Source organism: Notamacropus eugenii, chromosome 3 (genome assembly GCF_028372415.1).
Source record: "Notamacropus eugenii isolate mMacEug1 chromosome 3, mMacEug1.pri_v2, whole genome shotgun sequence".
In the NCBI taxonomy this organism is placed as follows: Eukaryota; Metazoa; Chordata; class Mammalia; order Diprotodontia; family Macropodidae; genus Notamacropus; species Notamacropus eugenii.
In genome coordinates this window covers 152,185,491-152,212,619 of record NC_092874.1, presented here as the reverse complement: position 1 = coordinate 152,212,619, position 27,129 = coordinate 152,185,491, and the positions used below count along the sequence as shown (strand labels likewise).

General features: G+C 36.0%; 1 protein-coding gene and 2 pseudogenes across 2 annotated transcripts in view; 1 reads left to right on the top strand and 2 right to left on the bottom strand.

The window, feature by feature from the left end:
- The window catches only part of RELN (reelin), a 553,318-nt gene that overhangs the window by 349,777 nt on the left and 176,412 nt on the right, over positions 1 to 27,129 (bottom strand). The window lies entirely within an intron of this gene.
- On the top strand, positions 12,001 to 12,411 carry LOC140533435 (large ribosomal subunit protein eL32 pseudogene; annotated as a pseudogene).
- LOC140531285 (large ribosomal subunit protein eL43-like) lies at positions 17,197 to 19,636 on the bottom strand (annotated as a pseudogene).

The following is a 27,129-nucleotide window of genomic DNA, read 5'->3' as shown; positions in this document are numbered from 1 at the left end:
ATTTAACTTGTTCCATCTTGTGCATATGACATTTTCTGGTTCCCCCCAGCTGCGTTTCTTCCAAAAACTCACCTTTTAGATGCTTTATGTGTATGTTGCACATACCTATACATGAACAAGTGATATCTCCAGGATTAGAATGTAAACTCCTTCAGGGGAGGGACTATTTTGCTTTAGCCTTTTTTATCTGTAGTATAGTGTATAGCCTTCAATAATCAATTAATCAATCAACACTCATGAAGTACCTACTATGTGTCAGGGACTGTGCTAAGCCCTGGGTATATTAAAAGAGGCAAAAGAAAAGTCCCTACGTAGCTCTTCTCAGCAATACAATGGTTTGAGACAACTCCAAAAGACTCATGATAGAAAATGCTAACCACATCCAGAGAAAGATGGCATCCGAATGCAGATCGAAACACAGTATTTTCACTTTTTTTTCTTTCTCATGGTTTTTTCCTTTAGTCCTGATTATTCTTTCACAAACTAATATGGAAATATGTTTTAAAAAATAGGTACATGGACAACCTACATCAGATTGTTTGCTGTCTTGGAGAGGGGGGAAAGGAGGGAGGGAGAAAAATTTGGAACTCAAAATTTTACAACAATGAATGTTGAAAGCTATCTTTACATGTAATTGGAAAAAAAAATACTATCAAAGGAAAAAATCGCACAGAGAAAGTTGCCATGGTCTTTGCTTGGTCCTAGAACAGCAAAAAGGGGACGTTATTTATCTCCTAATAAAAGCCTATTAAACTATTCCATAAGATAATAAATGATGTGCATCAGGTGGCTTCATGGGAATAGATCACATCTAAACATGTATAATTCCATGTGATTAATCTGTTATATCCCAATTACCCTTGATTCCTCAAACCCAAATTCTGCTCTCATCTCTCAAATGAAATTTGTTTTTGAGTAGGAGTGATTTCAAAATAATTGCTTAATAAATGCTTGTTGACTTGAAAGAAAAAAGGGAGTCCCTACCCTCAAGGAGTTTATAAGCTAATGAAGGGAGAAAACATGTAAACAAATATGTATATAAAGCAAATTAAATACAGGATAAATAAGAAGTAATTATCAGAAGGAAATCACTGCAAACAAGAGGAGCTGGGGAAGGTTTCCTGTACAACATAGGATTTTAGCTGGAACTCAAAGGAAGCCAAAGACATCAGTAGTCAGAACAGAGGATGGAGAGCACTCTAGGCATGGGGACAGCTGCAGAAAATGTCCAGAGTTGAGAGATGGAATGTCTTGTTTATGAAACAGCTAGGAAGTCAGTGTCACTGATCAGTGAGCATGTGTTGGGCAGTGATAGGTAAGAAGACTGGAAAGTAGAAATATGTGAGATTATGAAAGGATTTAAATACTAGAGAATATTTTGTATTTGCTCCTGGAGGCAACAGGAAGGCACTAGAGTTTACTGAATAGAGAGGTGACGTGACTGAACCTGCATTTTAAGAAAACCACTTCACTGGCTGAACAGAGGATGGATTAGAGTGGGGAGAGACTTGAGGCAGGCAGACGAAGAGGCAGGCTATTGCAAAAGTTCAGGTGTGAGGTGATGAGGGTCTCCGTAGAATGGTGGTAGTGTCAGAAGAGAGAGAATTGTCAATATTTTTTTGTTGTTCATTGATTATGGAAAAATGAATTATTATATTCTCCTACCTATTTACATGAAGTAAGAGATAAACATACATAAAAGCATTTTGCAAGCTTTGAAGTGCTATTATAGCCATCTCAAAATTAATTGTGTGTATATATGTATGTATGCAAATATACATAGACATACATACACACATGTGATACTAGGCAAGCTACATAATATCCTACATGGCCAAAATATGACATTTTAAGAGTTATCCAATATCCGAACAATACTAGGGAACAGTAATGGCACAGGATTTTAAAAACCCTCAAGAAAATATCCTAAATATCATTATTTGGGCCAATTCCAATTTTATTTAAAGGCTCAGAATCATTTCAGGGATATGCTATAACGGCATATGAAACACTCACAGATATTTGAAAAGAGCTCTGCTTTAGATGGTCCTACATTTCTCTCCCCAGTGTAATGCAAAATGGAAGCTTAGAGTTCACCAAAGTCACAAAATAAAAACACAGTTTTACAGATCTACAACTAGTTTACCTATTGATTTACTTGAAACTTCACAGAATTACGTGTACAGTGGTATATTCTTTGGGGCAGCTAGGTGGCACAGTTTCCTGGAGTCAGGAAAACCCATCTTCCTGAGTTTCAATTTGATCTCAGACACTATTAATGGTGTGACCCTGGGCAAGTCACTTAACCCTGCTTGCCTTAGTTTCTCATCTGTAAAATGAGCTGTAGAAGGAAATGGCAAACCACCCCAGTATCTTGGCCAAGAAAACCCCAAATGGGGTCACAAAGAGTTGGACATGACTGAAAATACCAACAACAAAGGAATGAGGTGACGAAGCAATAGGGGACAGACAGCCTGTACAATTGGGGCATGGGGCAACGGATGGAGTACTGAATTTGGAGACAAGAAGACCTGGATTTAGATCCTGAATTAGATCCTGACTCTGGCACTTTTATTAGATGTGCCTTCATGGATAAGTCAACTTACTCCCTGAGCCTCAATTTCCTTATTTATCAAAGGGAGATAATAAACTGTAGGTCCTGACAAGACTTTTGAAATATTCAAAAGAGACAATACAGGTAAAGCACTTTGCAAAACTTAAGGGTATCATATATTATTTCTGTTGACTCCAAGCATTTTTTTGTGAAGAAACAACAACATATTTATACAGCTTCTGTTTCCTTAACTATAACAAACGTGATAGTGAAGCCCTCACAATAGAAATGCTGTTAAAGTCACATAAGATAATACATATGAAAGTTTTTGTAAACTTTGGGTTTTATAAAATGGCTAAATAAATTAGGATATTACCATAAAATAAATTTGTAGGTTTTTAAAAAAATTTTCATGTAGCTTACCTTCAAGGTTATTTGGCAGTATAGTCTTACCTTCAAGGCCACTGCCTCTACTATGACTATCCTTCTTATCTCCCTGCCCACTCTATCCCCCAACTGGAAACTAGGAGTCTTAGGATACCCTAAGATATCCTAAGGGTGGGGTTTTGCCTTATCTGCCCAGGATCAGGCCTTCATTCCATTTTAAAAGCCATCTCCAAATCATGATGCTCCCCTCACCTCAGTTTTCCATTACCTTTTTCTTTCCTTTAGAATGTAAATTCCCTCAAGCCAGGCACTGTGTGTTTGTCTTTTTATCCCCAGAGTGCCTGGCACATAGCATTTAGTAAAGTTTCCTTCCTTCCTTCCTTCCTCCCTCCTTTTTTCCTTCCTTCATTCCTTCCTTCCATCCATCTTCACCTGTCACTCAATGCATTCATGTACTGTATTCTTGCGTTAGGCTATAAACTCTTAGAGGGCAAGGATTCCTCATTTTATACAGCATGAGATATCAAGAGACTCTTAAAATAATACTGAAAATTATAATAATAGCTTTTTAATAATACTGTTATTATCCTGTAAGAAGAGAAAACAGCCTCTACTCTCTCCATTTCCAGGACAACAGAAGTTGGCAAGGTTAGAGATCTTACAGGAGTTGTCATTATCTTCTGCTTTTCTCTTAGTAGTGTATCTGAGCTGCTGGAAATGCTTTAGAAATCAGATTCAGTAGCTGTTTTAAAAAGGTTAAATTTTAACTTAAAATCAAAATTTAAAAATCTCAGTAGAAAGCATTAGAAAGACTCAAGATCTGTGTTTAGGATTTTCAAATATTACATATTCTAAACGGAGAAATGTTTCATGTAATTGGCTCCACCTGCACCACTGTTCAGTGGTGCATATCAGTGTTTTATTCCCTGCAAGTACAAGGTAGAAAAACCTTACCACTAGAACCTTTAAAAATTGGTCATAATTTTTTTTTTTGACACTTGGATTTGCCTTTTGATAACTGTACAAGGGATTGTTTGGCTCAGGATCTTAAAAGAAGAGGTTATTCTGAGGATAAGACTCTCTCTCATACACATGTATAGATATGTATGTTATATATATTATGTAAAATGTATGTAACTCATCAGCACAATTAGTCATAGGATCATAAGATTTACACCTTGACGGAACCTTGGAGATCACATATAACCCTCTTATTTTATAGATCAGGAAATTGGAGCTGAAAGAGGTAAATTGCTTTGTCCAAGGTCATGTAGGCAAGTTTGTAGCAGGTCTAAAATCTGAACCTAGGTCCTGATTCATTACTTTGTCTGCTACATCAAGCCATTTGTCTGATTAAATGTACAGATGACTTTAATTCAGCCTTTAAAAAAAATTTCTACACATTTGTACTTATAATTCATCTATTTTTTTAAAAGCCAAACAACTGATTTTCCTAAGTCAATTAACTAAATTATTTTGTGGTATTTGCCAGAGTGTAATGATGAAAATAGCTGGAATCTGTAGAGTATTATAAGGTTCACAAAGAAATCCACATATACTTTCTCATCTGACCTTTGTAAGCACCTCAGGCAAGTACTACAGTTATCCCTTTCACATTGCAATTATCCCTATTCTGGTTTCATTATATCACTGGATGGTATAAAAATTTAAACAGGAATTTTTGGGGAGTTTTGTGGAAGCTGCATCTGACATATGAAGGCCAGCAGATGACACCAAAAAAGTTTAGAAACTCAGAAATGCATAAAATATATCTATAGTATTGTATAATATCAAACCAAATTTTTACAATAAGGTACTGTAAGCATCCCATAAGAAAAAAATCAGACTTCTTCTCTGGTATGATGGGAGGGCCAAAAAATTTTATATGAATTTTCCAGATTGCAGGTAGGAGAGGGACAAACCCCTAACCTGCCCCCATTCCCCCTGATATGGAAGGGATAAGTGTATTTATGAATGAAGAAACAAACCAAAGCTCAGAGAGTTCAATGACTGACTTGTCTAGGATCACATAGCTAATATGCCTAGAAAATATGCAGGGGTGGGGAACCTGCTGCTCTGAGGTCACATGTGGCATTCTAGATCCTTGGGTTTGGCCTTATGAATGAGTCCAAGTTTTACAGGGCAAATCTTTTTATTAAGGATATTGGGTCTGTGAAATTCAGATTCAGTCAAAGGACCACACTTGAGGACCTAGAGAGTCACATGTGACCTCGAGGCTGCAGGTTTCCCACCCCTGATTCTAAGGCAATATTGGTCCCAGATCTTCCTGATTCCAAGTAGAACATTTTATATACGCTATGACCTCCTGCCTGTCAGTGTAATAACACATAATCTAATAACAAAACACAGAAAAAAAGACTTGGATATCTTCCTTAATTCTTAGGGGTAAAAAAAAAGAGGGAGATTATTTCATTTATGCTTTCAAAATTTGGAAAATAAGCAGTACTATAGATGGTCAAATTGCTTCTATCTGTGATGTACATGCTAACACTAAAAATATTGCATCTATATAAAATTTCTTGGTCAGGATGGCTATGTAAATATAATTCATAAGTAACTTCTACCAACACTCTACCTAGGTCTGTTATTGCCAAGTTATTCCCCAGGAGTAAAGTGTGGGCAGTCTGATAAAGGGATGCAAATTGGTGCCAAGAAAGAATGCAGAAACTTGCTTGAATGGGCAATGGCTGACAGTCAAACCCTAAAATCTTAAAAAAAACCAACCAGGAAATCAAGCACAGATGACCTGTTTTGATTCAGTGCACAGTGTCTTATCTCTTTGTTTGTGTATTTCATTTTATTAGTACAATTAAACACACACACACACACACATACACACACACACACAAACGCCCTCTTCCCCAACCCTAATTATCATCTTTAAAACTTCTCTTTGCATTTTTCCCTCCAGTCATATCTGGGGAATTGGCTATTTTTTCCTTATCTCTAAAATGATGAGACTGAACTAGATGGCCTTTACTAAGTCCACATCTATGATCCCATCAACTTATCACTGACATGGCATCTGAGACTAGATTTGAACTCAGGTCTTCCTAACTCGGGAGTTCAAATCTGGCCTCAGACACTTACTAGCCATGTGATATTGAACAATTCACTTAAGCTCTGTCTTTTCTCTGGTCCTCAGCTGTAAAATAGGGAAACGAACAGCATCCACCTTGTGAAGATCAAAAGACATAAAGACTGGCACATAGTAGGTGATTAATATTTTATTCCTTCCTCCCTTCCTTCTACATGAGGTCTTTCCCAATTCCCCTAGTATAACTCCCTGCCGCCCTCCCCCCCCCCCCCACAACTACTTTGCTTTTGCTTTGCACATATTTTGTGTTTACTTTTGGTCATTTATGTGGTTTTTCCACCAATGGAATATAATCTTACTTTTTCATCTTTGAGTCGCCAGCATCTAGCACAGTACCTGGTACATAGTTGGCACTTTATAAATGCTCAATGAATGACTAACTAATGACAACTCAGAGATTTTTGTGCTTCCAAGAGTCTGTAAATCTCACCCCTTGACCTTGGAAAAGTCACTCAACTTCTCTGCCCTTCAGATGCCTCTCTTGTAAAAACAGGGAGATGGACTGAGATATCTAAGTAACCTAGAGCTATAAATCTCACTGTGCGTAGGCATGGACCTGGGTGTTTAAGTCTACACCAAAGGTCAAGTTCATTTAATCAGGTTCACAGGATGTGTGACATTTTCCAAAGTTCAGGTTTATTCAGTCTTCTCAGTGTGTGCATTATGTCCCCATTGGAAGTGCCCAACTTTAACTGTATCACTGACAATTTTGTTGTATCTCTATACACTGAAGCCTGAGAGCCTATAGGACACCTTGAGAAATTCAGAATGGGAGTTGAAGCTTTGAGAGTCCAAGGGAACCCCTCGGATTTAGAATGGACAGAAGGCTCTTTGTGGAGGGTGCTGAGCAGAGACAATGACTGGTAAATTCAAGGAGGTAGCCCAATGGGTGGCTGTGGACTGACAGGCCACAAGGGTGAGCTGCTTCAGGGTGCTTTGGATGAGGATGAGACAAAGGTATGATTGCTTCCCGTCCCCCAAACTTAAGTGTATAAGACTGGTGGGGAGATGATGAGGCTTCAGTGCACTAAGCATCATAACATGTAGTAATTATGAGCAAAAATATTTTTCAAAGTCCTAGGTTCCATACCTTTCTGCTATTATTGTGAGTTATTCATTTAAAAATAGAGTTCAAGTCAAAAGAGTTCCTAAAAAGGACTTAAGGGCCTTACGAGGTAAGGTCACAGAAGCGCCTAGAGAAATGCTGTGTAACAAAATGGTGGCAGGAACATGGGAATGTTTTGTTTTGTTTTAAATTGGCTATTCTACAAGAATGAAATCACCTCATTAGAATGTTTTTTAAAAAATAATTATAGGTTAAAAAAAGAGGAGAATTTGATAAACTGGTACATGCTTATTTTCAATTCATAGGATAGCGCAATCCAGGACCTTAAATCATTTGCAGTAATTAGATCCTCTACAAGCATGAGAAAAATCACCTGTGGCCAGAGAATTATAAAACAAGGCTATTGTTTTGGTTTTTTTCAGGTGGGAAAGGCAAGCGCATTCAAGAGTCAGAGCAAAAACAAAAAAAGCCCCTCTTGTACTAGTTCCACACACAATTCCAGTAATCTTTGTTACTGAAACTTTTTTAAAAGAAGGAGACAGAAAGGATACTTTTATTTTCTGATATCTACTTCAATGATTAAAATTAATCCTGACTAAAATTAATAAATGGCATTTTTGTTGAAAAGCAGTTCCTTTGAAACACTTCTGTTAAAAACATAAATTTTTAAAATCACCTTTTTACACTACAGAAGAAGAAAAGCAGTTAGTTTATTTTTTAAAAGGCAATCACTTTCTTACTCAGGCACCTTTTTGGAGGGTCTTAAACCCCAAGTCGTTTTGAAACTAAAACTGCAGAAATAATATTATCTTAGAAAAGTTTGCTTCAGAGTGAAGAATCTCCTTCTTAGAATCCTGATATCCAGGTTCAGCAGGACATCTATAGGGAAGGACATTCTAGAACATGATATACTTCGGTCACCAAAATGTCAGGATACTACAGCTGTAGCTTAAATTTGATAGCCCAGGACTGGTAATTTTGTTACCTTTCAATAAATCCTAGGCCAAATCTCTGACCTGTAATCAAACCGTGAAGGGGCCTTCTCATAGTCCTTTCCCATGAAGCAAATAATTCCCCTTACCTCCTTCATAGGGATGGACAGTTTTTCATTCCGCTCTTTGGTTTCTCTGCCCCATAGGTTATGAAGGCAGAATCAATGAAAGAAAAGGACATTCTGTCAGAAGTGACTAATGATTTTCAGCTTAGAAGAGTCTGCTATTTACAGGGAAGGTTGAACATGGGTGAGGTAAAGGCATTCCACTTAACAGGCATCCATGTTCAATAATCACATAATTTTTAAAATTTAATTTTGTCACAAATTCTACATTCCTAATAAAGGAATGTGCCTTACAGCACATAGCATTAAAAAACCTCAAACTACCTCTGCTCACTCTTGGTCAATTACCACCATTTTTCCTCTCACTTTTTTTTGGTCATTTTCTTCTTTGCTTTGCTCCATTTCTAATATGCTGGTGGATTCTTTAGCTTTTATTTATGCTTTGTTCTGCCCCTTGCCTGAAGCTTTATGAAATCAATTGCCTATTACATTACTAAGTAATGTCATTTCCTTATTATTTTTTTTGTCACTTGAATTTTGGAAAACAGAAGCTCATCCATCTTCTTTTTGTTACAAGGACCAAATAAAAAGGAAAAAAGGAAGACCCCATCTAAAGCTAGGCTTAATTAAATGAAACCAGGAGACCAAGGAGAAGAGATGCCTGACAGCTTTCTGCATATGCTAGAATTATTTTCTTCATCAGAGACATATCACATTCTCCCTTTCTGACAGTCCATACAGCTGATCAGAGAAGGATGCAACAGCTAAGTGATGGGGAAAGACAACCTAGCAACCTCAGCCATTATCTTATGCACTATGGTGCTGTGCTGCTTGGTCTAGATTATCCATTCCTCTGGGAAGAAACTCAAGTCCTCTACATGGATGACAGAGCACTCAGCACATTGTTTGTTTCAAAGAATAATCAATAATTATGATAGTGATAACAACAGCTATAATAATAGCCCTGGCATGTTTGTTGACAAAAACACTTTTTAATGAAGGTTGTACCTTGGCACTAACAGAGATTATTTTTTTTCCTATGAAATTGGAACATAAGCACTCATTTTCCTTTATTAATTATAATCATCATAATTCTTGATTATAATTGCTATTTTTTTCTTTACAGCTGTTTGCTTCCAAAGGAAGCAAATTACCTTGCTCTTGGAAGCTGTCAACATGTTCTTCAGGAAGCCAGCCATCAAGAAAGGTAATCTACTATACCTATAAAAGAACTTTATTCTTAAATTATTATTCGGAAGAATTTTGATATATATATATCTTTTAATATAATTACTCTTTGAGTCATGAGATGTTGCAAGGTGTAATGGATAGCTAGTTAGCCTGGCAGTCAGGAGGGAACTGTGTTGAAGTCTTACCCCTGACACATACCAGCTGTGTAATCCTAGGAATACACCTAATCTATCAGTCCCTGGGGCAATTTTTAATGATAGAAGATGCAAGAGCAGGAGACAATCCGAATTAGTCAAGGAAGTTTCCTTATCAGAAGTTCCCAGCACAAATAAAATCATGAGTCAAGTTTTTTTTCTTTTTAAATTAGAATCAGCTCAATTAATGGTAAATTTCTTGCAAAATTTCTCACAAAAATCACATTTCTGTTTTGTTAGTAAGCTATAATGATAACATTTTAACCTTGTGTACAACTTTAGAATATACAAAACACATTGCATATGTTATACGCTATAGTTATTAGAAGTTCATCCTTAAAGTTTCTATCAAGAAAGGGATGCAAGAATTATAAAATATGAGTCAATGTCTATTCTATATACTACTATTCTGTATACTGTTAAGTGTGCTTGCAAAATATATATTCAGTTTGTGGGGCAATAATGGAAACTCACTGTACCTACATAAATAAAAACAAATTGAATTTATTTGAAAAACTCAAAGCATATCGCTACTTGTTATTTTCACTAGCAGCACAGGCATACAAAGGGGTCCTTGGTTTAATCACAGGAGGCGCTGTAAAACATCTCGGTGACACCTCCTAACCTAACTCACGCCTCCATGAGAGATTGGTACATCTTATGAATTAAACATAATTCCTGATTTATGTCCGGTTATCCCTTATATCAAAACCTACAGTAGCAGAGTGGTGTCACTGAGAATTCATTTAATGATATTGATGAGACATCTAGCACGGAGAATGCAAAGCAAGAACCAGTGCATGGCATGACCCTATAAATCACTTCAGTAGAGTGGTTAAGCAATAAATAACAAGTCATTAATTCCCTGTAAGCTATGCTAAGAAGCCCAAACTACATGTGGACCAGATTGCAAAGAGCAGCCATTTGGATGTAATATAGGAAACAGACAATATCTGACATCAAAACATTTTTATAAAGATAAAATGCATTGATTGGAATTCATTTCTTTGGGGTCTGCTTTGGCAGACCTAAATGGATATAGTTGAAAAATAACACAAAGCACTTCTGCAATTTTAACCAGAACTGGGTTCAGATATTCCATCACAACCCGCTTCTCTTCAGGTCATATTATGGGCCCACTGATTGAGATAAAGAACTCATCAGAGGGCACTTGAATAAGCTACTAATAACATCCATCTAATGGATAAGAATGAGGCTAGTTACGGAGTGTTTTTGCCTCAATACATATGACTTCATTGAAATAAGTAATTAAGGTAATTTTTTCATATAGTGTTTCATACACAACAAAAAGTGTAAAGTAGAAAAAAGTCTCTGCCGGGTCCCTTTTTACCTCCATATCTCCCACTTCCTCCAGCAACTCTTCCTTTGTCCGTGGTCTCCCAACCCCACCCAAGGAAAAAGATAGATAGTAGTTACAGCTTTCACACCCTTCACTGAAGATATAAAAATGCACCTATGCTGTGTCCTATCCCCTCAGGGCTCTGCTTTCCACAAGCTAACAGCTAAGTAATCTTACAAATTAATCCATTTTGACGCTATTTTCCTCCACAGGTAATAAGTGCTTTGCTAGAGTGGAGCTTTTCTGGGACAATGACTTAAATGAAAGGAGAGGTTCTAATGGTAAGAATAACCCAGGATCACAGCAAACAGATTGGAGGTGGGGAGAGATTTCTGGATAGGGATAATCTTTCAATACCCCTTAAATCCACTGGAGTGCCTACATGAATATACTGTATTTTGTCCAAGTCAATGGACTTCATTGATGTGTACATATATACACATATTCTGTCTCTTCCACTCTCACACTTACACACACACACACAGCAAAAGTCTTCGTGTAGATATAGACGTGTTTGTGGATGTAGACACATATATGCATGTATATTTACAGACATATATATGTCTGTAAATATACATATATGAAAAGGCCCACTAGTCAACTCTTCTTTCCTCATGGTGTGAGAAGTTTGATTCTAAGAAGTCTTTTGTTTTTTAGTTTTATTTAGGTTCTAATGGTCCTTTCATTACCTAATAGTTTAGCAAGGAACTCAAAACAACATGGTCTCACCAGCTGAGAGAAGCATTTATTTATCTTCTCTATTATGCAGTGCCTGAGTTTATATAGCTGTAAGTGTAGTAATATTGCTGCCAGGTTATATTTCAAGCCATATTTAATTTGCTGCTTACCATCACTCTAGGCTTCTTTCAGGATCGCTGTTTTCTAATTCCATCTCATCTGATATTGGAGTTTAAAATTACTTTCCCTCTAGATAACCTCGCATTTCCATTCTGAATTTTATTTTATTTCCCTGCTATGTTACTAACATTCTCAAGGGACTTAAAAAAAAAAATTTCTCTCTTTTCCTTCTCTCTCTCTTTCTGTCGTGGAGGGATCACTCTCTCTTTGCCAGCGCCATGCCGGCCCTCAGGCCCCTGGTGAAGCCCAAGATTGTCAAGAAGAGGACGAAGAAGTTCATCCAGCACCAGTCCGACAGATATGTCAAGATCAAGAGAAACCGGAGTAAACCAAGAGGCATTGACAACAGGGTGCAAAGACGATTCAAGAGCCAGATCCTGATGCCCAATATTGGTTACGGAAGCAATAAGAAGACAAAATACATTCTACCAAGTGGATTCAGGAAGTTTTTGGTGCACAATGTCAAAGAGCTAGAAGTGCTTCTGATGTGCAACAAATCTTACTGTGCTGAGACTGCTCACAATGTTTCCTCTAAGAATCGGAAAGTTATTATTGAGAGAGCAGCTGAGCTAGCCACCAAGATCACCAATCCAAATGCTAGACTGAGGAGTGAAGAAAATGAGTAAAAAGTTTTGCACGGTTTTTTTTGTGTGTTAAATAAACCTTGAAACCACCAAAAAAAAAATTTCTCTTAATCCTCTATTTATTTTACAACACCTTTCCAGTTAACATCTACGAAAATTTAATTAACTTTCTGCTGATTCTTTTTTAGATCCTTAATGAGGATAGTAAGTCCAGACTGAACACTAGTCTCTCTGGTAGCTGACCAGAAGCCCTCTTAACTAGCCACATTGTCAATTACCCTTAGGTTTTCACTAGTGCAAACGCATCCATGTCTCTGTCAATTTGGTTTAATTATCTGATTAAGATTTTATGAGAGGCAGCATGGCTCCTGGGGTATGGACCAGACCTTGGAATCACCAAGACCTTAGAACATCTTGCCTCTGCCACATACTGGCTATGTAACCCTGGCCACACAACTTTACCTCTCAGTGTCCCAACTTGCTCTCTAAGACTACGAAGATGCAGAGCAGGTATTTATCTGCATTGGTAGAGGGAATTTCCTCACTAGGAGTTCCCTATACTAATGAAATTATAGATCTGATAAAAAAAATGGAGAATACTAGGTAAAAATATAATTTTTCTCCTCCTCAATCAACAATCATCTATTAAGCAACTACTGTGTGCAATACAAAGTTAGCAATACAAAGAATGAAACAATGCCTATTCTCAAGGACCAAGAATATCTACGTAATACACATTGTGTTCTAGTCAATATTTTTCATCAATCAACCAGAAATTTCTCTAACTTCAGACAGAGACCAAGCTCTTCTGAAAAAATGAAGGCTCCTTGATGTCAAGAACTATAACTTATTTTCACCTTTACACACAATGTCCCAAAAGTCTTAGTGCTTAAAAAACTGCATTAAGATTTTTGGGACATCTTTTGTAGCTCACAGCACTTAACCACCAATGTTGTATGCACAGCAAGCACTCAATAAACACTGAATGAATCACTTCAGTGCTTCAAGTTTCTGTGATTTTGTTGGTGGGCGTATTATCTCTGCTAATGCAACTAGGACTCCCTTTAGGACACAGCATCTATTCCTTAAAAACTTTGATAGCTGAAGAAAAACCCCAACAACAACAACAAAAAATCCCCATCACTTTACGGATAATCTAGTGATGAACCTCTCTCTATTCAGACAGGTTAGTCAAGACATTTAACTGGGGGGGGCACAATTTTGTGTCTCGTCATGGCAGGATGTTGATTCTGGGTTTTCAAAGGTAATGCCAGTGGAGGACAATGTCTGGCAGGTCCAACTAAGCTGGAAAGACTGAATATTAATTTGAGAATAGAGAACTTTTCAACAAGTTAATGAAATGTAATGCAAAGTAATTGTTACACTCCATTATTTTGGGGGGGTAAAATCTTACGATCTTTAAACAGTAACAAAATATTTTCTTGAAGCATAAATGCCTTAATCATCGGAGGCTGTGCTGGACAGCGCTCATCTGCTTGACGGGGTCATTCTTAAATTTTCACTTTGAGCATTTACATCTCAAATTGCTACAAATCAGGCCCTGATTTGCTCTTTTATTGATTGTCTAGATTAATAAAGTGTTAGTAATTCAGATTAAACGTAGAAGTGTATGCAATACACTTTTTCTTTTTCTAGAGAGCCTGCTTCTTACACATTTAACAGCACACCCATATATTCCTCTACAACACTGCTTGAGATCAGCAGGAATGCAATAGAGAAGCATCAGAAAATGAAGGCATACATCGACTACAGGTCTAGTGACAATACGCAAATAAATGAATGAAAGAAGAAATAACTACATCTTATAGCACTTTAAGGTTGGCAAAGTTCTTTACATCCATTTCCTCCTTTAAGCCTCATAATACTTCTTAAAATGTTCCATTTATTTTGTAATCAGTAGAGGAATCAAGTCTTTTTCCCTATGAGTGAATATTTCATAAAAATAATTTTATGTTGGATGAAGATATTTCTTAAATGTATTACATACTTTCTCCTTTCCTTAAAAGAAAGAACACAATGTAATTCAACTTTTTGCTAATAAGTTGGAATCACCATTGTGAACATGAATTTCTACATTATTCGTAATATCTCAGGGGTTATCACATTTCAGGGTATATTTGCCTTGCCCCAAAATTGAGTGACACCAAACAACTACAATTTCATAGTTCTTATCCCTGCTTTTTATAGTTCTGTTGTCTTCCATCACTTATCTTCCTGTGGACAGTGTGTCCTACTGTAGTTCCTAATAATCTGCCTAATTTTATATACAATTATCTGCATGAGGTCTAAGGAGTGTGTGAATTGAACTGAAGTTCTGTTTTCAGTAGATAAAAACAATAATTATTATCTTCAATGGGATCCACAAATGAATTCTAAATTTACATCATACGCACAAAGTAACTTTTTTTAGAAGTGTGTTTCCCTAAAGAAAACTAGAAAATAGTAAGATAAAAGGAAGCAATTAAAAATCAATCCAAAGACATATGGGAATCTGACCACATGGTCTCTGAGCTCTCTTGGAAACCTACGAAAATGCTGCCCTATTTAAGTCTCATTAAAACACTTTTTAAATATTTAGAATGAATATTTGGAGATATGCAGGAGAAGTAAAGGTATTATTATTACAATTTGATTTTTTCTTTTTTCCTTGTTATGTTTCAAAAATGTCCATTACAACTTTTTATTTTTAGAGATTCAAGTCTCAGCTGCAAAAAATCAAACTTCACTTAATAAAGTTTGACCATTTTCACAGACAGAACTTTTATGTGTTTCCCCCAGCCAAACAGAATAAATCCTCACTGTACTAGTGATCATAGCTATAAGACAGATAGATAGGTGCCTACCATTTGAGATGTCATTTTCCTCATATTTTTCATAAAGTCTTGAATTTTATTCATAGTCTTGGTGTATTAGTTAATAATTTCTTTATGTGAAATTTAAATGTATAGTGTTTGTTATGTCTCTTTAACAATATTGATTTTTGCCCTCCTGCTCTTTATTAGAGCCCCAAAAAGAGAGAAATAATTGTAATTTAAAAAGTGGTTTGTATATATTCATTTAATCAGACGTTTTCAAAAGTCCTCATTACAAGTAAACATAGGTGGAAGTAAAGAATTTCTAAAGTAACATTTGCTTTGAATGTTAAATATTTCACCCAAAGATTTCTTCAACTGGTAAAATGAAGCATGTCACTTGCAAAAGGTCCAAATAATTTTAAAAGAATTATAAAAGACACATAATTTATTATAATTTATGGCACATGGCTAGAAATCTCTGCACAGGTCAACTTTGCTTTATTGAAATAATATCCAGTTTTCTTTCTTGCCAATAAAACTACATTTTAAATTAATTAGGGACTCTATTATTTGAGGGAACTCCTCGGGGAAACTTTCTTTACAATGAAGAATCCATTTGTAAGTCAACAAATCACTCCTTTAATTTAAAAATGTTCTGCAAATTAAGATTCTGCGTATCAGTTTTACTTAAAATGGGCACAATCTGCATATTCTAGGATTCCTCCAATTCTCATGCTCATTTTGCCAGGGCAGAACATGCCAAAACAACACAGACTTTCTGGGGAGCTTCTGTTACTTACAGATTAAAGAAAATGTAAACAGAAGAATTTTCACTCAGCTTACTGAAAAAAAGAGTACATAAAGTTATCGGTGAATCATCCCAATATCAAATATTGTGATTTCACTGAGTCCCACAGAATTTTCTTTGTATAAAATAAAATATTTGTCTTCCCTCCAGATCTGAAGAAAATGAAAACTTCTAATTTTATTGACCCAGTGGATAGAATGCTAAGCCTGAATCAGGAAGGCCTGAGTTCAAATTTGACCTTCCACACTGACTACCTGTTTGACTCTGGGGAAGTCACAAGTCCTCTGTTTGCTTCAGCTTTTCATCCGTAAAATGGAGATAATATGAGCACCTATCCTTGCAGAGCTGTTGTGAGATCAAATGAAATAATAAATGTAAAGTATAAATAGTGGTTGGCACACAGTAAGCACTATAGAAACGCTAACTATTATTATTATAATTATTCCATCAGTCAAGCAATAAATGGAGGATTTATTAAGTTCCTAATATGTGCCAGGAGATAAAGTAAAAAAATAAACTATCTCTGTCCTTAAGGATTGTACACGTAAAAATATATGTACATATTTATACATAAACATATACATGTGCAGCACAGTCTAGATTTAATCAAAAAATCTACTTTTTAATAGAAGAGAGAACATGCGAACAACTATGTACATAAAAGATACATATGGGATATTCTGGGGTTCATTTCAGAGGAGAAGCATGAGCATTGAGGGGGAACAGAAAAGGCCTTTAATGGATGGAGTATGATCTGAGACTTGAAGAAAGCCAGGAGGCAGAAATTAGGAGGGAGAGAATTTCAGATGAGGCACAGTCAGGGAAAGGGCCCAGAATTGGGACATGGAGTATCTTGTACAAGGAAAAGCAAAAAGTCAACATCATTGGATCATAAAGTACGTGGAAGGGGAAAAAAGCATATGAAAACTGAAAAATTAGGAAGGGGACAGGTTGCAAAACCATTAAAAAACTAAACCTAAGATTGCATATTTGATCCTGAAGATGGAGTGACTTGAGGCAGGAAGAACAACAAAACATTAAGACAAGGTAGCTTGGGGAAGGAGAAAGTGTGAAGTTGGTGGAATTGGAGAAGGCTTCATGTCCATTATGACTTAGCTTGGAGCTAAGTCTTAAAAGGAGTAAGGGAGTCTAAGAGATAGAAGTAAAGCAGGAGTACATTCCAGACATGGGGGATGATAATTGCAAAAGCAAGGAGACAGGAAACAGATCATTGTGTGCTGGAACTAGCAAGGTGGCCAATATGGCTGGACTCAAAGAGTATGGGAAGGGAAATGATATGTGACGAATTATGTTCTAGTCAAACTGAAGTAAATGAAAGAGTGTAACAGTAATTTAAATGGGAACATCTTTCCCATCCAACCACCCTGGGTCACATGGAAGTCTGAGTCATATGGAGCCTGTGGTGGGAAGAGTTTGCTGAACAAGCAGAGCAGGAAGTGAGTCAGAGAAGTCAGAAGTGGAAAAGAGACGACAGGCAGCAACAAGTGTTAACAGCAACAAACGAGAACTTGTTTGTGATTTTTGTTTAAGGGGGCTGGTTTGTGGAAAGCCTAACAGAGGGAAGGCTGGGAATGGTAGTGCCCCCTGCATTGTTATTGTGTATAGGTTTCTTTGTTGCTATGATGGATTTGGTTTTCTGGTGTTTGAATAAATGTTTTGGTTTTGTCTTCCATATGGAGAGTCTATTATATTTTGCGATTCAGAACTGTACTAGCATATTTGTAGCTACCACAGGCTCTGTGAATACTGCATTGGTGCTACAAGGAGTTGTCTCCAACTTCCCATTTTCTACAGAAGGAAGAAGTTGTACTCATGTTCTCTAACCTTCTATATCTCAGGACTACAGCTTCTGAAATGTGGAATCTTTTCTGGATTAGTAACTAAAATTGGGCCATTGTCTTTCATTCTTTTCCTAGATAATATCTACAACTAACATGCCCAAAGGCAAAGGACCACTTCATAAAGCAAATTCAGAGAAAGAATGGTCAAATGGAAAGAGCAAGGGACTGCTCATCTTGAAGCCAGTGGTTTTAGTCCCTATTCTGACACAAACTATCTTTGTGACCATGGGCCATTAACTTAAAGTTCCTGAACTCAGTTATAAAATGATGACTGTCATGTTATTAGCCTATTTCAGATGAGGAAACTGGACTACAAAGAAGTTCAAGAGATGAACCTATAGTAAGAATCAAAGCTAAAAATCAAGTATAAGGGTTCCAGCTTTATGGTGTCTCAATTCAATTCCATAGATATTTATTTATTTAATTTTTTAAGAGCCAAAGTGATTTTTTTATTCCACAAATTAATCCATTTATTGTTGGACTATGGACTACAGATATTTGATAAGAAGATTTTACTGGTCTTTCAATTCCTTCAGTCTTCTGATGGCAGATTTGACTGTGACTGCAGAGGTGGTATTGTAGGTCCATGCTCCACCAGCTACTATTTTCATACAGGATCCACAATGCCAAATACCCACTGCCTGCACTCTTCATTTTGGTCTTGTCACAGAAGGAGCAGGTGTACTTGTCATGCTGGCTAATTTCAATTTTCTTCACCATTCTTATGAGGGATGCAACATAACGTGTTCCATATTTATCGACGATTCTGACCTTCTTGGTACATTTAGCCATGTTGCCAGTTACAGGGCTGGAACTCAGACAGCCATAGACATTTATTAAGAAAGAGTATATTATCTACTATGCTCTAGTACACTGAGGAAGAAGGAGGAGGAGAAGGAAAAGAAGGAAAAGGCAGGGAATAGGAAGAAGAAGGAGGAAGGGAAGGAGGAGGAGAAGCAAAAAACAGTAGAAGCAGTAGAAGAAAGACAATCTTTGCCTTCAAACATCTTTCATTTTACTGGGACACAATACACCATAGATAAAAATACATATGATACAGACAAAATAAATACAGAGTGACTGCAAGACAGCATAGTGATAACAAGAAACTGGGGTAATTTTTTTAAAAAAAGATCTCTTATAAGGCGTGGCACTGAAAGCTGAGCCTTTAAGGAAGACAGTGGTTCTAAGGGGTAAAGATGGGTAGGGAGAATATTCCAATAGAGGGGGAAACTTTTATGATAGCCTAGAGTCAAGAGTTGGAATTGTATGTTATGAGGAACAATAAATCAGTGCCCTGTATCCTCAATGGTAGAGCTAGGTGGTGAAGTGGATAGGGTGCTTGGCCTTGAATCAGAAAGACTCATCTCAGTGCAAATCTGGCCTTAGACACTTACTACCTATATGACCTTGGGCAAATCACTTAGCACTATTTGCCTCAGTTTCCTCATCTGTAAAATGAGCTAGAGAAAGAAATGGCAAACCACTCCAGTATCTTCGCCATGAAAACCCCAAATAGGATCACAAAAGAGTTAGACAAGCCTGAAAAACGACTGAACAGCAAAATCATGAATAGTATTCCTTTTAATTCACCCTAAATTTGACTCTTGATGTTAAAGACATTTCTGCCAAACAGATTTCCTCTTGTTCAATCAGAATCCCTGCCTCAAGTTTTGAAAGCTGGGAATCTGGCTTTTCTGTTTGTATCCTCAGGGCTTTTAGCCTAGTGTTTTATACATGGCAAGCACTTGAGGCTTTTCATTCATTTATTTTTCAATATAAGAAAGCCTTTTGAAAAAAAAAAACTTTTAGGATTAATCTTTCTGTTTACTATTTCGTGTTGTTTATTCCAAAGGGATAGTTTTTGCTAAGAAGAGTTAACAAAAGAAAGTTTTAATTTTGGCAGGATTTCCATTGAATTTCCTGTTATGGGTAGACATTTGGGATAATTTTTTATTTTCCCTGTTGAATTACCAAAAGCTGTCTTTAATTAATTGCTATTAAATATGTTGATATAGGGGTCAAGGTCTCCCACTGCATCTTGGGCCATCTCCATCATCCTGATGGATATCTGGTCACTGGATCCAGATGGTTCATGAAGACAAAGTGAGGCTGGTGACCTTGCACAGCCCTCCTTCACTCAAAACAAAGTCAAGTGCAAGTCATGTCATCATTTCTCTGATGGCATGGTCTTCTTCGGCAATAAAGGATGAACACAACAAGGAGACAAAACATGGTAGAGTGAATAGAAAACTGACCTTGAAAATAGGAAGACATTGCTTTAAGTCCCTTCTCTGGTGCATATTGGTTAACTGGCATGGGTAACTTCTCAGGGACAGAGGCAACTATTAAGATAGAAACTGCAAAGAAGGTGCAAATTTGCAAAGAAATTGCAAAGAACCTGCTTTGGTGGAAGGAATGTCCTTACCTGGGAATTCTCAAGGAAAGCACATGTCCAGTTCCCAAGTTCTAACACATTATTTTGGTCCCTTTCACACCCTAAATGATTTTCAATATACTATCATACCGCACAATATAATATTATAATGCATAAATATCTTAATTTTACATGAATAAATCAAACAAATGTTTTAATGCAAAACCCCTTATATTCTGAAACATGTTCAGGACCAATTCCAACTCTAACCTGAGTTAAACCAATGAAAGTCTATTTACAGTCATGCTCTTGTAGAAAGGTGAAATAAATGTTTTCTGCTTGGCTTCTGGCTTCCTTGTTGATGGTGGCCAGCATTTTGGTTGGCATTGGTTGGCCTTTTAGTCAGAGCAGAGTTGGCCTTTGTGAACTAGGTGGCCACAAGAAGGTCTATGGTGAGTCTAAGGATTCTCTCCTGGGTTTGTAATTCATAGCTTGACACTCAAACTTGACTCTCACAAACAGAGTTTGCACTACTTGTCCATTCTAAAACTCATTGGCTATTTTTCTATGTACTTGTTAAAATACATAAAATTCCAAAGCTATCTGTAAAATCCTTATGTGATTTGCAAGTTTAGAATTTAGTTCTTGTAGGTCTCTTATAAAATGTCAAACATAGTCAACCCTAGAAAGAATGTCTAAAATAACATTCAAAAGCTTACAAACTTTCGCTGGGCTCGCTTTTTTCTTTTAAATTCACATTTCTTTACACAATAAGGTTTACACAATGTTTTCTTCATTAAAAACTCTGTGTAAACTAGCATTATGTGCATTTAACAGATGAGAAAGCTGAGCCTTAGAAAAGTTCGGTGAATTATCCAAAGTCACAAAGAAGGGACAAGAAGCTTGATATTTCTCCTATGAATATGAGAAAAAGTAGAGAATTTACAGGTGAAGGGAACAGAAGTCAAACCTTCTCTAAATTGTGAAATGTGTAGGAATAATCTTTTTCATAAGCATTATACTGAAATGCATATTTTTATACTAAACTATCAACAAATCTTGAGATTCTTCTTGGGACAAATCATAATAGCACGTATTTCACTCTAAGGTTTGCAAATAGCTTAAAATGTTCATCTAAGCAAAATACAATAGAACTTAAGAAAAACATCTCTGAAAAGAATCTACCAATTTAAAAAACCCCAACAAACTTTATATCTTAAAGAAAAATTAGGAATTTCATAATTTAAAAAGTTGGAAAGCTATCTTTCAATGCAGAAATAAAGAAATCAATTAGAGTTTGGTAGAGTTAGCCTCAGAAGTATTTATGATTTTCTAGAACTCAATACTATAGAGTGATTTTAAATGTATTATTTATGTTTCATTGTCTTCATAAAAATTCAAAGAATATTTAGCAGTGATTCATCCTAATATCAAATAGTGGATATTATACTTGGCTTAATGTTTAAAAGACAAGATACAGAAAATTATACAAGTAATTCCATTTCTTTCTCATCCCTTCTTCGCTTCTCAACATAAAATTATCGCATTCTAAATCCTCTAGAATTTCTCTTTTGAAGTTTAAAATAAAATTCAGTTGTGAATCTTCTGTAACCCTTTATCTCTTTAAAAAATGATAGTTTTTTTAAGGTCATCATCCAATATTTCAGCATCCTATGATTCTATGTACTGTGCCATTTAAAACAAAGTTCTACCTCAAAAGCTATTAATCAAGGGGTCTAATTCTGGAATTAATAAGAACAAGGTAAAATCTGCCTTAAGTGTCCATTAATAATGTTAAATCAATGTTAAATTACAAAGAATTTCCATGGAAATACAAGACATTCACATTAATACTAAATGAATTCATTATGAGCAGCCCTATTACACTGAATGGCAAATGAATTCTTAACGATGAGGTACTTGATGTGTTATCAAGAACAATGGTTGACAGGAAAACCACTTAGCTACACTTGGAGAATATTATTACAATAGTAGGTGATAAAGGTTTTTTTTAAATTGGAAGGAAAACTTTCATAAGAAGCATGCCCCAAGACTTTAAAAAAGATTGTCAGGCCTTCATTGCAGCAGTTGTGGAAGCACAATCGGGGACTGTGCTGCTCTGCAAGTTTCATTTTGTCCTTTGCAAACAGAAAAGTCCATTGTAACAGGTGTTAGAATAATTTAAAAGGTATTACTGTCGGTTTTTCCACCGCTGATTACAAGAATGTCGAATTTTTATAGGTGTCCTTGTCCCACGTTTATAACCTCTTTGCGTGTGACTTGTAGGTTTCAGTGTGCATCATAACATCTCTCATCCAACAGTAAGATGCTCTCTGGGGATCACTTGTAGAAAATAGGACACTGAGTCCAATAATTAAGGTAATCTCTTTCCAGGCAGATGCTTCAGTTGGCTCTGTTATCACATATTACAAAAGGCATCTTGAGGGTTATAAAATGTGCAGCAAATAGCTTTGGAGATGAGAAATAGCAATTTGTCATCTAATTTTGATCCATAGACATGTAAGTATTGTACTGCTACTTTTTTGGTTTTGAGCCAAATAACCATTGTGGCAGCTGAAATGAGCCCTGCAGTAACCAAAATTAAAGAGTACTTCAGCTTTCATCCTCAAAGTCAGAAAAGCCCTTTTGTAACCATCTTTGCACTTAGCAAATAAGCAGTCCATCTCCAATAGGCGACTTAATGCCTGCATGTGGATTTAGAAGAAAGACTTAATAAGGCTTAACTCTACAGTCATATTTTCTATATATTTGCTTAAGTTAAAACCATAGTTTGGATAAGAGGCCTGCCATCTTTGCTACTTTGCAACACACAGTGTGCACTATTAATTGGAAGCATTTCCACTGTTTATCTTTCATATAACATGTTAGGACATCTAGGACATTGCTCTTGGAAATATTTAAGTAGGTCTTGTCAAGTAATTTGCTCATGTTATTCATAATCCTTTCTATAAACACTAATGCAGATAAGAACTGGGTGAGATTTACACAGCACATTTTTGTTTCCAGATTAAGATGCGTCACCGAGTAGCCAAAATTTGACCTCGAATTTGTGAGATGTTGAAATGAAAATGGAAATGAGTAACTTTATTTTCTGCATTCTGTCCTGATACATAAATCTTTTTCTGGATATGCATTTATAGGGTTCATCTCAAAATCAAGAAATCATGACATTCAATTTTAAAAACAACCTTGACTTTTATTTGTCTTACAGCAAGGTTTCAATCAATATCGTTCAAATTAAATGGGGTGCTCAGGAACATTAAACATTACATATTATTCTTGTCAGAATAGAAATCAGAATTCTATTTGGCTTAATAAAAACTCAGAAGTATCTGTTTCATTGTAGTGTTACCACATTCGCATTGTATTAACATTACACAGATGGGATCTATGCAATTGAATTAATAGGGCAACTGGCTGCAAATCAAATTATTTTGATTTACCTATAAAATATAAATTATTTTTACATGACAAAATGACAAAAAAGGTCATTTAATTTCAGATCTTTTCAAGTTTTCTTGGTAGCTAGTTATCACCAATTTTATGCCAGGCAGTTCAAATCTCACGCTAGGAATCCCAGATTTCATTTAGTATGGGGGCAGCAGCAATAAATTAAAATGTAAACAATTCTAAAGGACACAAGAGGCAATACTATGCAGAGGTTGGTTCTGGGAGCAATGGTAATTAATATTTCCCATCAACCTTTCATGGGTTCATCCTTTCATTTAATAATTTAGAATTACTTAAATTTAGGGAAGTACTATAAGTTCTTATTTAGCTAGGCATTGCAGTTTTTATATAAATTGAACAGGAATCAAGAAGAAAGGTTGTGACTATAAGGGAATGAGCAACCTATGCTGATTAGTCTCATAAGTTTATGACCACACTGGAAATAAAAGTTATTTGAAATTAAAAAAAAAAATAAATGTATAGGTCCAGTATTGTTTCAGGGTTGTAAAGGACAGGGAAATAATCACTCTTTTTCTTTCCTTGTCCTGGCAAGACTTTTTGATTCTTTTATGCTGTTGCCTAATTATTAAATCATTTGCTAAGTGCAAATATGGTTACAAAAGGGTTTTTCTGACTTAGAGGATAAAAGCTGAAGTACTCTTTAATTTTGGTTACTGTAGGGCTCATTTCACCTGCCACAATAGTTATTTGGCTCAAAAGCAAAAGAAGGAGCAATACAGTACTTATATGTAAATACACGATGATGCTTTGCATTAATTTACAGGGCACCTGTCTTACTTTTCAAAATGCTTTTACACTGTATTAATTTGACACTTATCCTTAGCTGCTATAGACTTGAAAAAGTGGCAAGTCCTGCCTACTGAGTAGGTGTGACTTAAGAATCCCAAATGGCCTTCCTACCCATGAATATTATCAGTCTGTCAGTCATTTGGTCATTTGGTCATTATGGTCATTTGGAGTTTAGGTAATGACTTCAGAAGACTCTAGATAAAACATATGCTACCTTGGAGCAATAGATTATTATCATCCATTATCACCCAGTAACACAGTAGTACCAAGCAAATTATCAGGTGATCCATTTTCAAGAAGATACATGTCATTTACGTTTCTATGGCTAAAGGGAAAAATTTGGAAAGGTTCTAGATCACAGGTCACTGACCTCCACGAGGAGGTCGATATGAGACAATGAATAGTTAAGGGGGGAACAAAAAGAAGAGACAGAGCACATGAAGACCAATTTTGCCTACTTTACAATTATAACAAGGGGTGATCCTAGAGAGAGTTGATTAAAATGAACTCTAAGAAAAATGAAAAGTTGTGGAATAGCAACCTTTTCCCATTTCAATTGTGTTTTATTCCTCCAGATTCACCGTTCAGAATTTTGCAAACTGATCAATTTCAAAATCTTCCTAGATTGATTATATAATTGGAAAACTTTCAGTTTAATTTTATGAACATTTCTTATTATCATCTTAAACTTTGACCCACTTATTTTTGGAACCACAAGTAATTCAAATATATTTATCAAGTCACCGCTACAATGTTATGCACAGTCAGTCTAAATAGCATACTTAATAGGTTTCATTTTTCAACAAGGTACGGTTGTTCTGGTTCTTATAGTTTTCTTATGCACTATTACTTAAAAGCATATTAGAATTCCGAATTGAAGTTATACATATTGTTAAATTTGAAAAGTATTTTATTTTTAACCAAGTTCCAAATGAAAATATTTTTGAAGAAATCAGAAGAAATGTTAAATATTTAAATACGATTACCATTATTTTTCCTTACTTAGACTCATTCAGACTCTAGCATAGATACAGGCTATGGGAAGGATATGCTGGCAAAGTCTGGGGTAAACATTTCTATTGCCCCTTCCCCTGAGGGAAAGGGTTAGGATCAAATTGATTATTTGTTAATTGAGAAAAAAAAGAGAAATGATGATTAACAAGAGCTAAGAATTATGTTTCTGAGGAGAAGGGCAAAAAGAGTGTATACCATTACACCTGGGCAAGTCTAGGTTTCCTCCATAGACCTAAGGTCAAATTCTAGAGAAAACAGTTAATTATTAAAGATATTCTTAGTAAGATTTTAGAATATCAATTATTTTATATAGAAAGTAGCAGAATATTTCTGAATGAATAACAAAAAGTTGAATTTCATAAAGTTTTAGATAAATCATGAGTTAGGATATTTTTCTCTTCTTTTTTTTTTTTTTAACAAAAATTCCTTATTTTGAGAAAGCAATCAAAAGGTGATCATTTTTCATATCATATTGAAAATGTCTCCATTCCCCATAAGAAAAATGCCACAATTTTCAGCAGGAAGCCAAAAGGAAGAACTGGATATCATTCTGCTGCTACCATATATTATCTAAGTGGCATAAATATTGGCAAGTCACGGGGATTTTGCTCTCAGAGAGAAACTTATTCACCTGTTGCCCAGACAACTCAGTCATTTCTATTTTCGTACCTTATGATGAATTCAAGGGGAAAAAAATCCCCTTATGGTTTTTTAAAGTGGGATAACTGATTCTTATAAGAGAAAACTGAACTGAACCTCTGCCAATCCCTCAAAGGGAAATCTTTGACAAATTTGAAAAACATCAGGAAAGTATAAAGATTTGGATTTTCTCTTTTTTTGTCTGTTTTTTGCTTTCACAAACCTTCCATTTGGCGTCTAAGTAAGAAGGGCCATAATGTAGAAAGAAAAGCAGCCAAAACCATGAGATACTAGAATTCCCCATGAGTAAGTATGTTCTCATGGGACTCCAGGGCTCACTTGTCTTAACCAATTTTCCTCCAAAGAATCTACACAAAGGGAAGGTTTAATAGTGAGTTAGTCCAACAGAGTGAACTATGTCAAGGTGAATGGTTAGTCACCTGGACAGCTTTCACCAACCTTTCTTCCTTGACTTGCTGTATCCTTCCTCCAAGCCCCTAACCCCTCCAAACCCTTCACAGGATCTTTGGTTTGTTTTTTTTTAAAGATAATCCTAAAATTAAGCTTTCTCTTGTTTAATATCCTTAATCTGAAGAATAAGAGCAAGTTATCAGTCTCTCCAAATTTGTCAGTTTAAGCTAAGATTCTTTGCCTCAGTTTCATCATCTGTTGAGGTGCTCAGAGACCCTTCCTAGAAAAAGACTTTTGCTTCCTAGTTGTTTGTGATCCTCTGTCCCCCACCCCCATACATCAGACGCACCAAAGAAAGAAGAAAACAAAAGAGAAATCTCAGTGCACCAGTTAAGGCTTAAGAAATGACTACCTCATAATTCAGTTACTCTTCCCATAAAAGAAATCTGACAAGACTTGGTGCTAGTTGGGATCTGATGAGAGATTATCTAGTCCATCGCATTTTAGAGAGGAGGATATGGAGAACAGAGAGAGATGAGATGATGGACCAAA